At 42.3% G+C, this 14,745-nt stretch overlaps 1 long non-coding RNA gene across 1 annotated transcript in view; it reads right to left on the bottom strand.

The window, feature by feature from the left end:
- Positions 1–14,449, bottom strand: part of LOC134338121 (uncharacterized) — a 51,156-nt gene extending 36,707 nt beyond the window's left edge. The window contains exon 1 of the long non-coding RNA XR_010016150.1: positions 14,417–14,449. This is a non-coding gene — a long non-coding RNA (uncharacterized LOC134338121). The remainder of the gene's footprint in view (positions 1–14,416) is intronic.
- Between the last annotated feature and the right edge of the window lie 296 nt (positions 14,450–14,745).

The raw sequence follows: 14,745 nt of genomic DNA, 5'->3' as shown, positions 1-14,745 counted from the left end.
TTGAGAAAAAAATGCAACAGATCGCAAGGAGAGGGTTGACATGATGAGCAATTCACGCAAAACTTCCTGTAGGTGGAATCCAGGAAGTGTTAAGTTGCTGGAGGTCCCTCCATTTGGAAAGGACATTAAAATAAATCGTCTGGAAATGTGTTGTGGTGTTTGTGTTGTGGCTTTGCAATTGAAAAAGCGCTTTTCTGGAGTGATGTCACGATGTGCATCTGATACAGATATTGCATCGGACACCCAACATGCCTCATGACTGGAAGTGGCTACTTTAATTCAAGTGCAATGCACAATGACCCAGAAATATCTGTCATTACATTTCTGTCCAGGATAAGTGGGTTTTCAGTCATCTACAGTACTGTGCAAAAGTCATAGGCATATATAGGAAAGGGGAGGGCTTGGGAAGCACCAGAGAGTTCTGTAATGATCTATCAACCAATTTACTTGGAATCAAATGGCCTTGCTGGTGTCTCAGGGCTGGGTGTGTATACATCTGCGCCAACAACCCCTCCCCCCCACTGAACGCCTTTACTGCCACCTGTCCCAATCATGGCGCTCCATGCTCACTATTCCCAATATCTTTTGTTCGCACCAGATTTACAAATTCGCTTTCTACTCCACGTTGTCAAATACAGTTCTGTGCAAAAGTCTTAAGAAGCTGAGATGTATACAGTATTTATGTGGCTCTGACTTTTTCACAGTACTGTAGCACTGAAATATGCAAGACTACATTATCAAAGTGCTGGGTCTCTCTGTCCTTAAGGTCTTTGCATCAATCCTCTAATCACGGGAATCTCAGGAAGAATGTCAAGTCTTTGTAGAAGGTGCAAAAGAGAATCATCAGAATTGCAGCGTGATATTGGGCTGTAGTGACAGAAAGATGTTTGGGAAATTCTTCACTGGAGTAATCAAGGAAAACTGTTTGCAGAGGCTCAAGGATCAAGTTCAAGTTGAAGTTTATTGCCATTCAGCTGTACACATGTACACGGCCAAACAAAACAATGCCCTTCCAGACCGAGGTGCAGAACACAGTACATACGACTCACACTCATAACACATAAAGTAATGTTACCACGAGTAACAACAAATGGTAAGGTGCATTAGCGACACAAGTTAAAAACTAAGCTATAACGCTTCCGGCGTTATACAGTTGCACTGTTAGTTGGAGTCGGAGTTGCCGCTGCAATTGGACGCGCTGCCATCAGCAACCAGTTCAATGTCATAATGGTTAGCGCAACACGTTACAACACCAGCAATCACAGATCAGGGTTCAATTCCCACCGCTGCCTGTAAGGAGTTTGTACGTTCTCCCTGTGACCCTGTGGGTTTGCTCCGGGTGCTCCTGTTTCCTCCCACAGTCCAAAGACGGGTAAAGGGTTGTACGTTATGGGCGTGCTACATTGATACACTTGCAGGCTGCCCCCAGCACATCCTTGAACTGTGTTGGATGTTAACAACAATGGCACATTTCGCTGTATTTGTAGATATTTCAATGCACGTGTGAGTAATAAAACCGATCTTTAACCAGGAGATGCTGGGATGAGGTTATTGGCTAAAGGAGCGATGGAACCGTGCAGAATGTTTTCAACACGTATGCAGCAAGTGTTGTAATCTTAAACGCACTCTGAAAAGGTGGTGGAGGTCGGTGAAATCCTTCAGAGGGAGACCAATAAACACTTGAAGGGAAAAGATGCAGGGGATACACATGAGGGGCTTAGAGAAGGAAAGTCATTATGATCTCTATCACAGGATGGGTCAGTCTGGAACGAGAGGATGTAAATTTAAGATGAGAGAAGAGGAATTTTAAAGAGATCTAAGGGACAATTTTTTCTTCACACAGAGGGCAGTGAATATTTTGAACAAACTAACTCTCTTGCTGCCTCAGGAAGGCAGCCGACCTGTCAGGGAGTCTGTACGTTCTCCCTGTGACCACATGCGTTTTCTCCAGGAATTCCGGATTCCTCCCACCGGTTGGCAGGTGAATTGTCCTGTGATTAGACTAGGATTAAAACAGGGGATTCCTGGGTGGCACCGCTTGACTCGAAGGTCCAGAAGATTCTGCGCTGTATCCCAGGGTGAAGAACAGCTTTAATTGCACTGTAGCAAGGCTCTCGAACAAATCTTCTCTATGAGATAGATGAACCTTTGATCTCCCCATCTACCTCGTCATGGACCTGGCACCTTTGCCCCTCTTTGATCACCTGCACTGTACTTTCTCTGTTAGTGTAATCGTACTCTGAATTGCTTCCCCCTTGCTAGTACCTTGATGTAGTGCGATTACTCGGGCCAAGTAAGATGTTCTCCGAAGGAGTTGCCCTTAATAGAGAATGCCTCTGCGTGACTTTGTTTAACATGGGGAAGTTTAACAAGTGGAAAGAGCCAGCAGCTTCAGGTTCCTCGGTGTCAAGATCTCTGAGGATCTTAGCTGATCCCAACATTACGATGTCGTCATAAAGAAGGCAAGACAGCGGCTATACTTTATGAGGAATTTGAAGAGATTTGGTATGTCAACACATACACTCAAAAAATTCTATAATTGTACCATGGACAGCATTCTTGCAGGCTGTATCACTGTCTGGTATGGTGGGGCGGGGTGGGGGAGCTACTGCGCAGGACCAAAAGAAGCTGCAGAAGGTTGTAAATCTAGTCAGCTCCATCTTGGGCACTTGTCTACAAAGTACCCAGGACATCTTTAGGAAGAGGTGTCTCAGAAAGGCAGAGTCTATTATTAAGGACCTCAAACACCCAGGGCATGCCCTTTTCTCACGGTTACCATCAGGTAGGAGGTACAGAAGCCTGAAGGCACACACTCAGCGATTCAGGAACAGCTTCTTCCCCTCTGCCACCCGATTCTAAATGGACGTTGAAGCTTTGGCCACTTCCTCACTTTTTTAATATATAGTATTTCAGTTTTTGCACATTTTTAAAAATCTATTCAATATACGTAATTGATTTACTTGTTTATTTATTATGTTTTATTTTATTTATTATTATTTTTTCTCTCTCTCTCTGCTAGATTATGTATTGCATTGAACTGCTGCTGCTAAATTAACAAATTTCACGTCACATGCCGGTGATAATAAACCTGATTCTGATTCTGATGCATGGGCAGCCACCACACGACCAATGTCAAGGTCAAATAGCATGGAGTACAAGTCAATGGGGCACACCCTTTACTGCAGGATAAGTGGGTCCTGATTGGATCAAACCTCTCCCTTGACCTGACCACTGTGTGGGGCCCTACCAGGAGCTAAGCTCCAGAGAGCATTGCCCTTGGGATCTCAGGAACCCATAAGCCTCTCCACCACGACACGGTGATGATCCTCTCGGAAGATCTTGTTGTGAATAGACTTAGGCACATATATTGCAGAGCTAGGACGTCTGAGACTTTTACACAGGACTGTAGTAATTTTATGTATTGCACTGTCCTGCTGCAAAAATAAACTGATTTCGTGACATATGTGAGTGATGGTAAACCTGATTCTGATATGGGCTGTATTGTGGACTGAGAGTGGGAAGGGGGCAGGGAGAGGGGATTCATGGTTGGGAAAAGGGGAAGGGAGAGGGGAGGGAGCAGGAAGCACCAGAGAGACACGATCAATAAACCAATTGTTTGGAATCAAATTACCTTGCCAGGTTTCTCAAGGCCACCCCCCTGCCCTGGCACTCCTTCTCTGCCACCTGTCCCACACCCCTCCCATGACACTCCGCCTTTGCCATTCCTAACATCCTTTGCTCCCGCCAGATTCACAAACTCGCTCTCTGCTCCACGTTGACAAATGCAGTACTGTGCAAAATTCTTAGGCACCCTACCTATTCACACATGCCTAAGACTTTTGCAGAGTGCAGTAGTTATGTCATGAAATGTGGTGCATGGATGGCAAGTAAAACATATCTTTTCACAATATCTCAGTACATGTGACAATAATAAACCACGGAAGTTACCACTATTACATTTAAATTGAACAGGTAGAGACATGGAAAATTACAACACAGAAACAGGCCCTTTGGCCCATCTACTACATGCTGAACCATTTAAACTGCCTCCGCCCATTGACCTGTACTGGGTACATCGCCCTCCATACCCCTCCCATTCATGTACCTATCCAAACTTCTCTTAAATGTTGAAATCAAGTTCACATGCACCACTTGTGCTGGCAGCTCATTCCACACTCTCTCCACCCTCTGAGTGAAGAAGTTTCTCCTCATGTTCCCTTAAACATTTCACCTTTCATCCTTAACCCATGACTTCTAGTTGTAGTCCCACCCAATCTCAGTGGAAAAAGCCTGCTTTCATTTACCCTATCTATACCTGTCATAATTTTATCTCTATCAAATCTCCTCTCGGTCTTTTACATTCAAAGGAATAAAGTCCTAACCTATTCAATTTGTCCTTATGTAAGAAAAAACCTTTCAGGATCTATATTGTATACATTCCTCTGCCATTAAATGTACCTTTGAAACCTTTGACATCTCAGTTCCTCTAGACCGGGCAACATCCTTGTAAATTTTCTCTGGACACTTTTAACCTTATTTATGTCTTCCCTGTAGATTGGTGACCAAAACTGCACACAGTAGTCCAAATTAGGCCTCACCAATGTTTTATACAACTTCAACATTGATGCACTATCAATTACTCCAAAAGACTGGAAGTAGAGTAAGTACTGAAAGGCTTTTATTAGCAGTAAAATGTGACCTCGACCATGCTGAGTATCTGCCTTGGACTGAGAGGAGGAGCAATGGCGCAATCGCCTTTATTCAGGGATCTGTGGGAGGAGCCACAGAAGCAGTCAGCAGAGGGGCCTGTCCAGACAGGTAACCCAGTTACAACATATATATATGGTCTACCACAAACATAACGTTCCATCTCCTATACTCAGTACTTTGATTTATGAAGGGCAATGTGTCAAAATCTTTCTTTATAACCTTATCTACCTGTGACTTAGTTAGGAATGGAGTAGAAGGATACCAGCCTAATACCATCAATAAGATTACAATAAAAAGGCATCTTGGTTGGCAAAGATGAAGTGGGCCGTTTCTGTGCTGTTATTGTCTATGACTCTATGACCACAGGAAAGCAGACAGGACAAAGATATCAAAAGTTAAAGCAGGCACAAGGGGCTGAATAACATTGTTGGTGTTACCTTCGTCTCTACTGGCTGCAGCTGTTTGCAGGTATGGTGGTCAATGCAACTTCTGCCATCCCTATACTTATTCTTTCTCTCAGCAGTAAATCTGTTTTTTATCAACCACAGAATCTTTGTTCCACAGACTTTCTTCAACATGAGGTTGAAGTATAAAAATATATTCTGGTTGCATGGTTAGATTTGCTAAAACTTGTCATAATTAATTTAAATAAAGTCTGTTGATGGGCAGGAGAATGTTATGTGCTTGCATTTTGCAATGCTGCTTCTTTTGAATTAGGATTAAGAATAATTTGCTTAGACTTATTCTTAGTTATTTCCCGTTGAACCTCTCCTCAGGGCATCTGATCCCAGAAACTCTCCTGAAGAGATGTGCAAAAAAAACAAAACGTCACAGGCACAAAATGCTGGAGGAACTCAGCAGGTCAGGCAGCGTCTATGGAATTGAATAAACAATTGACATTTCGGACCGAGACCCTTCTTCAGGACTGGGAAAGAAGGGGGAGGATGCCAAGAATAAAAAAATGGGGGAAGGGGATGTGTTGTGTCTTTCATTATTGCCACTTTGCGATGGTAAGAACCCCAGCACAGAGGGAGGCCATTGGGCCCGTTGTGTTTGTTCTGGCTTTTTGAAGAAAGTATGTAATGAATTAACTTACTCTTTCGTCATAGCTATGAAAAATGTTCCAAGTCTGACATATCCAGCAGACTTTTACATGTTAATCTGCCCTGCCTTTTTCAGGCAAAACACAGGTCTGATCATGGCCTCATCAAGGATGCCTCACTTGGAGTATTCTGAGCAGTTTTGGGCCCCTTATCTTACAAAAGACGTGCTGACACTGCAGAGAGAGTTCATAGGAAGTTCACAAAATTGATTCCAGAGTAGAATGGCCTGTCATATGAAGAAAATTTGATGGCTCTGGGCCTGTATTCACTAGAATTCAGAAGAATGAAGGGTGACCTAATTGAAACCTATTGAATCGTTAAAGGCCATGATAGAGTGGATGTGGAGAGGGTGTTTCCTATGGTTGGAGAGTCTAGGACCAGAGGACGCAGCCTCAGAATAGAGGGGTATCCATTTAAAACAGAGATAAGGAGGAGCCAGGGAGTGGTGAATCTATGGAACTTTTTTTTACCACAGGCAGCTGTGGAGGCCAAATCTTTAAGTATACTTAAGGCAAAGGCTGATAGATTCTTGATTGATCAGGGCATGACTGAATACAGGGAGAAGGCAGGAAAATGGGGCTGAGAAGAAAAATGCATCAACCATGATGAAATGATGGAGCAGATTCGATGGGCCAAGTGGCCTAATTCTACTCTGGTATCTTATGGTCTTATGTTGTGTTAAAAAGTACTTACTTCTCCACCAGTATTTTTGGCTCTTACATAAAACCTTTTCTCAGAACTTCAAATAATTCTGAACCTCATCAATCTTCCTCCAATTCTCTCTGGTTTCTCAACATGGCCGGTACCATTTTATCATCCTCTTTGCCTCTAAGTTGGACCGGCTTTTTGTAACTTCAGCATTTCCTGCTTCAGGCTTTTCTAAAAAAAATCTCAATTTCTCAGAACTGTAAATTTGGAAAACCATAAAAAAAATTGCAACTGAAACTATATTTACAATCACTCTTTTAACAAATTGTTTTAAAGCCAGTGAACTATATTTGATGTGGACATATTTTTTGAAAGAAAGGATGCACTGCAGCTAATATGCATGGTTTGTTCCCTTGAACTCTTCACGTGTCTTTCAATCTTGATTCACACTATTTTCCTCAGAAGTATGTTGTTAAAGGCAAAACTGCATTTTAATCCATCTAAAAATTAGCTGCAGGTATAACTGTAAAGAATGAGTGATTATGTTGTGGGATGAAAATTTGAAAAATTGCATCCGATTTCAAGATTCAAGACTCAAGATTGTTTAATATCATTTCTGGCACACAAGTGTAAGGAGAACAAAATAATTATTACTCCGGATCTGATGCAGCACAAAAAAAACACAAAATATAAAGAGCACAATAATAATAATAATAATAAACACAGAAAAAATATAAAGGCATAAGATATTTTAAATACATAGATTGATTGTATGTCCATAATGTGACACCAGGTTGTACATGATGTGATTAACAGGAAATTATAAAGTAGTGGTGGAGTTAGTAGGCGCTGGTGTTAATTAGTCATACTGTTTGAGGAGAGTAACTGTTTTGAGTCTGGTGGTCTTGATGTGGATGTTGCGTAGCCTTCTTCCTGATGGGAGTGGAACAAACAGCATCTTAATCATCTAATCATCTTAAGTTTGATGCCATCATCCCAAGTAAGGTGGAACATATTGCCCTCAGCACTTATTCCAGTTGTTTTCCATCATCATGGCCATCGAGAATCAACAATATCGTTGACTTCTGGTTGTGGAGGTGGGAGGGAGGATGCCTAAAGTTTTATAAAGCTGTAGCTAGAGAAATCACTTGCTGAAAGCAGATTGTAAACACGTGACAAAGCCTAGAATAGGAAATCACGACATTCCGAGAAAGCAGAAGGTCATTTATACGAGAAATTGTGAATATTTTCATTCAAAATCATTAGATTAGATTAGATTAGATTCAACTTTATTGTCATTGTGTTGAGTACAGATACAAAGCTAATTCTCTGGATTCTTTCAAAAAAGAGTTAGATAGAGCTCTTAAAGACAGTGGAGTGAAGGGATATGGGGAGAAAGCAGGAAAAGGGTACTGATTGTGGATGATCAGCGATGATCACAGAGAATGGTGGTGCTGGCTCAAAGGGCTGAATGGCCTACTCCTGCACCTATTGTCTATTGAAATGCATTTAGCATCTGACCAGAAATGCAAAGAATAGTGTTATTTACAAAATAACTGCGTATAAAAATTGCTACAGCACACAAATATAGAAGTACTGAGACAGTACACTACAGATGCAATACTGCTTAGCGCTGTGATGAGAGGTTCAGCAGTGTCACAGCCTCAGGGAAGAAGCTCTTCCTGTGCCTGCTGGTGCGGGAGCGGAGGCTCCTGTAGCGCCTACTGGATGGGAGGAGAGTAAAAAGTCCATGGTTAGGGTGAGATGCATCCCTGTTAATGCTTTTTGCCCTGCCCAGGCAGCGTTTATGGTAGACGTTCTCAATGGTGGGTAATTGGGTGCCGATAATCTGCTGGGCAGTTTTCAACATACACTGGAGTGCTTTGCGGTCTGATACGGGACAATTGCCATACCACACTGAGATGCAGTTGGTGAGTATGCTCTCAATGGTACAGCGGGAAAAGTCCGTCAGTATCCTGGGACGGAGGTGAGCTTTCTTCATGCCCCTCAGGAAATAAAGGTGCTGTTGCGTCTCTTTGATCAGGATGGAGGAGTTCAGGGACCAGGTGAGATCCTTGGAAATGTGGACACCAAGGAATTTGAAGCTTGATACACACTCCACTACAGTTCCGTTGATGTAGATGGGGACGTGAGTGTGACTCCTGGCATGCCTGAAGTTCACAATGATCTCCTTGGTCTTCTGGGTGTTAAGGGCCAGATTGATGTTGGCACATCACGCAGCCAGGTGCTGAACCTCGTCCCATGGTGGAACACTCTCAGGGAAATGTGCATATACTGGTATATATATTTAATAAGGTAAAATCTATTCAACAGGGATATGGAGACAATGTAGATGTAAACAAAAAGGATACATGATCTTCCCACTAAGTGACACAATGCTGAATGGCTTCCTCCTGCTTCAAAAATAGAACAGGCCTCCAGGGTTTAGTTCTGTAATTTAGTCACCTTATACTGCATATAGCTAGGACGTCTAAGACTTTTGCACAGCACTGTGTATCTCTAGGATGTCTAAGACTTTTGCTCAGTACTATATATCACTTGTCACAACCACGGATTCAGCAGCACAGTAGATACGGCAATTGCGCTTGAGAATTTGCACGTGTCAGCTAATTATTAGACATAGTCATACTTTATTGATCCCGAGGCAAATTGGGTTTCGTTACAGTTGCACCAACCAAGAATAGAGTATAAATATAGCAATATAAAACCATAAATAATTAAATAATAATATGTAAATTATGCTATATGGAAATAAGTCCAGGACCAGCCTATTGGCTCAGGGTGTCTGACCCTCCAAGGGAGGAGTTGTAAAGTTTGATGGCCACAGGCAGGAATGACTTCCTATGACACTCAGTGTTGCATCTCGGTGGAATGAGTCTCTGGCTGAATGCACTCCTGCACCCAACCAGTACATTATGTAGTGGATGGGAGACATTGTCCAAGATGGCATGCAACTTGGACAGCATCCTCTTTTCAGACACCACCGTCAGAGAGTCCGATTAAATTATAAAGTTGTATTAAATAATTAAATTATTATTCAATCGTGATAGTATTTAATTCTTCTTGTTGTCGTTGTGCTTGTCGAGACTCGAACAGAGCACAGAACTCTTCGCTTTTGTTTGCATCGGCCTTGCCTGAGAAATTGGACTGTCGAGTCAACTGACTCTGAAGACTAGCGGTGTTCGTTTAATAATTAGATGTTCTTTTCAGCCACAGTGTAGGCTTCGTTTCCTGTTTGAGAGCTTTAGCTAACAGCCCTGTTTGGCCGAGCATTTATTGTTTTAATTTCCCTTTAACACTGTTTGCATTAAAGTTTTGTGAACTATCGACCCACTTCAACGTCTCTCACTCCGCACTTGGGCCATATCAGAACTCGGTGACATCGCTAGGGTGCCTAAGACTTTTGCACAGCACTGTGAATCGCTAGGGTGCCTAGGACTTGCACAATACATTGATGCAACACTCCCATCTAAAAATGTCAGCTATTCTGTACGATATTGGACTTCTTCAAAGTCAATGCCAAAGTTTGCCTGCTCTCTGAGACTCAGCTAACACAAGGACAACTCCCAAGTTATGTCAGACCAGGATCCCACACTGTCTTGGCTTGCGTTCGACCTGACGTCAGATTGGGCGTCAGGGATCAGGCAGTACCTGGACGTCAGATACCAGACTGAGGTGGGACGGTTGTTCAATTACACTACAATTTCAAAGCAGTTGCTATGGATCTGATGGGCTGGGAAATTATCATCAACGACACCACTATCTTCCCAAATGGAATCTTGGAGAAAGAGGAAATAAGAGATCTGTAATTCGTGAGATTAATTTATGAACAGCAATCCTTTCAATGGAGAAGGAAAACAAACCTCCGCTGCCTTGTGGCCATACCCTCCCATGGGAGAGGCTTTAGGAGTAAACCCCGAGGAAGAAATCTGGAGCCTGGATCCCTAAGACAGTTTGATGTTGTTTACAACTTCACTCTGGCAACCTCTGCGACAGCACTGGTACCAAGCTGTATTGGTGCTTGCCCTTCCCTTGGACTGCATCAGTGACATGGAGAGGGGGAACCTGCTGCATGGGCAACAGCCGGTTCTCCAAATCTTCCCGCCCAGGTTTGCGCCCCGGAGAGGTCACAGTCCACCAGAGGCGCAAACCCATGATCCCCTGGGATTGACAGCTGCCTACTACTACAACTACAAACCTTTCAACACAAAACAGGGTTTATTTATTTATTTGGAGAAACACTGTGGAATGGGCACTTCTGGCCCTTTGAGCCTCGACACCCACCAACCCCAACAGCCCCCAAATTAACCCTAGCCTAATCACAGAAAAATTTACATTGACCAATTAATATACTAACCGGTACGCCTTTAGACTGTGGGAGGAAACCAGAGCACCCGGAGGAAACCCACGCAGTCCACAGGGAGGATGTACAGACTCCTTATAGATGGTACAATGAATGAACTCTGAACTCCGACACCCCAATCCGTAATATCTCATGTTAACCACTACACTACTGGGGCACTGGAGAATTGAATTCAGAGTTTAAAGGTCTGTTTCTTGAAATAGTTAACTGGCAGATCTTGTATTGCATTTTCTTTTTACACTTTCACATGATATCATTTCAAGGAACCATCCAGACTTACCAGACATGGTGTTATATCCCAACAGCTTCAGTTATACGGTAAAATTCAGGTAATTTGGCAGGTTCAGGACTTCAGCAGTGCTGGACTAGAAGTTTTTCTGCATGATTGGAAGTTATCCTCTAATGAAGAATAAATCTCTAATTCATTGGAACAGCTTTTTCTCATCTGCTGTCAGATCTCTGAATGGTCCATGAACACTACCTTTTTGTCCCTTTTTACACAATTTATTTATTGATTTTTATTGTAACTTTATATCAATTTTTACGTCTTGATCTGTACTGCTGCCACTAGACAACAAATTTCACAATGTGCTCTACGTTAGTGACAATAAACCTGTGTCGGATCCTGATTCTCATTCTGATCACCGAGTGAGGCAGATGATGAACCTTCAGGATTTCCAGAGCTCTCCTGCATAGTGGATCTTCTTTTGTACACATTGACAAACAGATCTTTTCATGACACCTCATCATCCCATCCTCAAACCCATGAGGTGTAGGTAAAAGTCATGAGCTGTGGAATGTCCAAGTGATGATATTGGTAGACTTCACTTAATTGTAATCACGCTGAAGTCCGTGCTAGCTCCCAGCAGGGAAATTCCATTTGTCTCACCATCACTTGGAGAAGGTGCAGACTCTGAACTGGTAGCTTGTGAGACCGTGAGCTGTACCTGTGGGGTAGCAGCAGAGACTGTGTGCCACACGGCCACAAGATTGACACACACAAAATGCTGGAGAATTGAATCAGATTTAATATCACTGACATATGTCATGAAATATCTGCTTTGTGGCAGCAGAACATTGCAAAACGCAATAAAAAAAACTATAAATTGCAAAAATAAATAAATAAAATGAACCTCCGAAAAGACCACAATCCTGGCCTTACGTGCCTCAACGACCCAGAGATCCATGTTCGCTGGAATCTGGGCTTTGCGTGCTTTGGCACTTGGTAGGGTCTCCCACACCAAACAGGTCAAAGGGTAAAGGCCAGGCTAAGAGTGGTTCACCAGTCCTCCAAGTTCAAGGTTCAGCTCGGAGCTAACAACCCTGACTAGTCAAAAAAAGAATGATTACAGAAGCAGGAATTTATTATTACGGAGATGGAGGACCTTCATTGCTGCCTGAAATGGCAGCAGCATAATAGTCAAATAATAAGTAATAAATTAATATAAATTAATTTAATTAAGTAGTACAAAAAGAGGAAAACATATTATGTACATTGTCTCATTCAGAAATCCGATGGCAGAGGGGAAGAAGTTGTTCCTAAAACATTGAGTGTGTGCCTTCAGACACCTGTAGCTCCTCCCTGATGGTACCAATGAGAAGAGGGCATGTCCTGGGTGATGGGGGTCCTTAATGATGGATGCTGCTTTATTGATGCTGGGAGGTGAGTAACCATGATGGAGCTGGCTGAGTTTACATCCTTCTGCCGCTTTTTCTGATCCTGTACAGTTGTCCCTCTACATCTGATGGTGATGTTACCATTAGAATGTTCTCCATGGTACATCTGTAGAAACTTATGAGAACAGGTCAGGTAGCATCTATGGAAATTAATAAACAGTCGACATTTCAGTCCAAGACACTTCTTCGGGACAGGTTTTCAGCATCTGCAAAATCTCTTGTGCTTATGCCAAAAAAGAAACATCTTTGTCACTCCTTCATTACAACCCATGTGTCTTCAATTTGTGCAAACTTGATAAAGATCCAAAATGACATTCAGCAGATACCGGAAAGGTAGGCAGAGCAGAATTTAACCCAGGCAAGCATGAGGTAACGTATTTGAAGAGGTCAAATTCTGCCAGGACTTTTTAGAGTAAATGGCCGAGATTGTAGAACCATCGATGTATAATGAGATCGTGGAGTGCAAGATGATAGTCCCTGAGAGTGATGGATAGAGAAGTAAAAAAGGCAAGTGGTATGTTTTTCTTCATAGGCTGAGGTATCGACAACAAGATGGGACATTATGCTGCAGCTGTACAAAATATTGGCTGGCGTGGGCCTGGGCCTGAGAGTTTATTGAAGCAGCAGAGCCCAAGTCCGAGAGCTAGAAATGACCCGAGGTTTAGACGATTTAAGCCCCAAACCTGATTGAAAAGGTCAAAGTTTTGGGACCGAAGGTGAGGAATGGTCCGATGTTCAGATCTCTGCTCCACAAGGTTTCTACACTGAAATGAGGCTGCAGCATCCAGAATCGGCTGTGCCTGGCCTCATGGATGTGGACTCACTTCAGTTCTGAATATTATCTGCTTACTTTTATTGTTTTGCATGATTTTTTTCCTTCTGCACATTGAAGGCCCTTCCAGCCCTCTGAACCACACTGCTCGGCAGCCCACCGATTTAACACTAGCATAATCACCAGGCAATTTACAATGACCAATTAACCTACCAACCAGTATGTCTTTGGACTGTGGGAGGAAACTGGAGCACCCGGAGGAAAACCACGCGGTCACGGGGAGAACGTACAAACTCCTTACAGGCGGCAGCAGGAACTGATAACGGGTCAATAGTACCATAAAGTGTTGTGCTAACCACTACGCTACTATCCTGCCCCAAAAAGTTAACAGTAGGCGACTCTATACAATTTCAACAGTTCTAATGGCATTGTTTACATCAACACCTTGTGTCACAAATGGTTCTTTTGAGGTACATATTGACAGCATATTGGAATTGATACGACACCTTCCTTCGACAATCCAACTTTCACTGGCATTTAAAGAACATATTACACAACAGAATCACACAATGCATCTTTGAATTCTCCAGTTCCTAGTCTCTCTGCAGCCCTTGAAATAGTTTATTTCTTAATAGTGTTTTTTTTATTATTTTGAAAAATAATAGAATTTAGCAATAATTTGAAGGAATAACATTGCCTGCCTTTTTTTGGACAGAAGGAGGTTCAAGGTTCAAGATTGTTTAATGTCATTTCCAGTAAGCAGGTGTAAAGGAGAATGAATTAATCATTACTCCATTACAAAACTGTATGAGCTGAGGGTAAGTATTTAACATTACCGTCCAAAAGTTCAACAAAAGTAACTAATTCTACTTTTTATAAACAGCAAGTATAGTTTTTGAATACCAGGCATTCTTATCAATTCACTCATGTATGAAGGTCAAAAAAAAAAGGCACGCACTCTGGACAAACAGGGGAATCTGAGACTATCTGAATGAATAAACTTCACTCTACATGTGTATTCCAGAAGCTGCTGTAAGTTTCAATGTATAATGATATCATTCTTTCACAGTTTTATGATTAGAGCCACAGAAATGAGAATGCTTCAAGTATAACCAGTTTTACCTGCTTGCCCTTTCTGTGAGGTTTCAGTTGAGCTGTTTATCACTGCTGAGAATGGAGATGTTCCAGTTGATATGAAGCTGATTCTGCAGTTTTGACCATCAATCTTTACAGATCTCTCCACTGACCTGTTTACAATGTGCATAGTTCATTTTGGTAAACTCCTAAATTATTATCTGCAAGACAGCTTCTGAGAATCTCAACCATTATCTATGACATACTGCCAAAACTGCACATGGAAGACATCTATATTTTTCTGTCTTTAGCTGACTAGTTGTCAAGGTCACTGAGTAGTTTCGAAAACGGGAGAAAATTTAACTTTAGTTAATTGA

The sequence above is a fragment of the Mobula hypostoma genome, chromosome 26 (genome assembly GCF_963921235.1).
Source record: "Mobula hypostoma chromosome 26, sMobHyp1.1, whole genome shotgun sequence".
In the NCBI taxonomy this organism is placed as follows: Eukaryota; Metazoa; Chordata; class Chondrichthyes; order Myliobatiformes; family Myliobatidae; genus Mobula; species Mobula hypostoma.
Note: the sequence above shows the minus strand (reverse complement) of the source record. Positions and strands in the feature narration are given on the sequence as shown.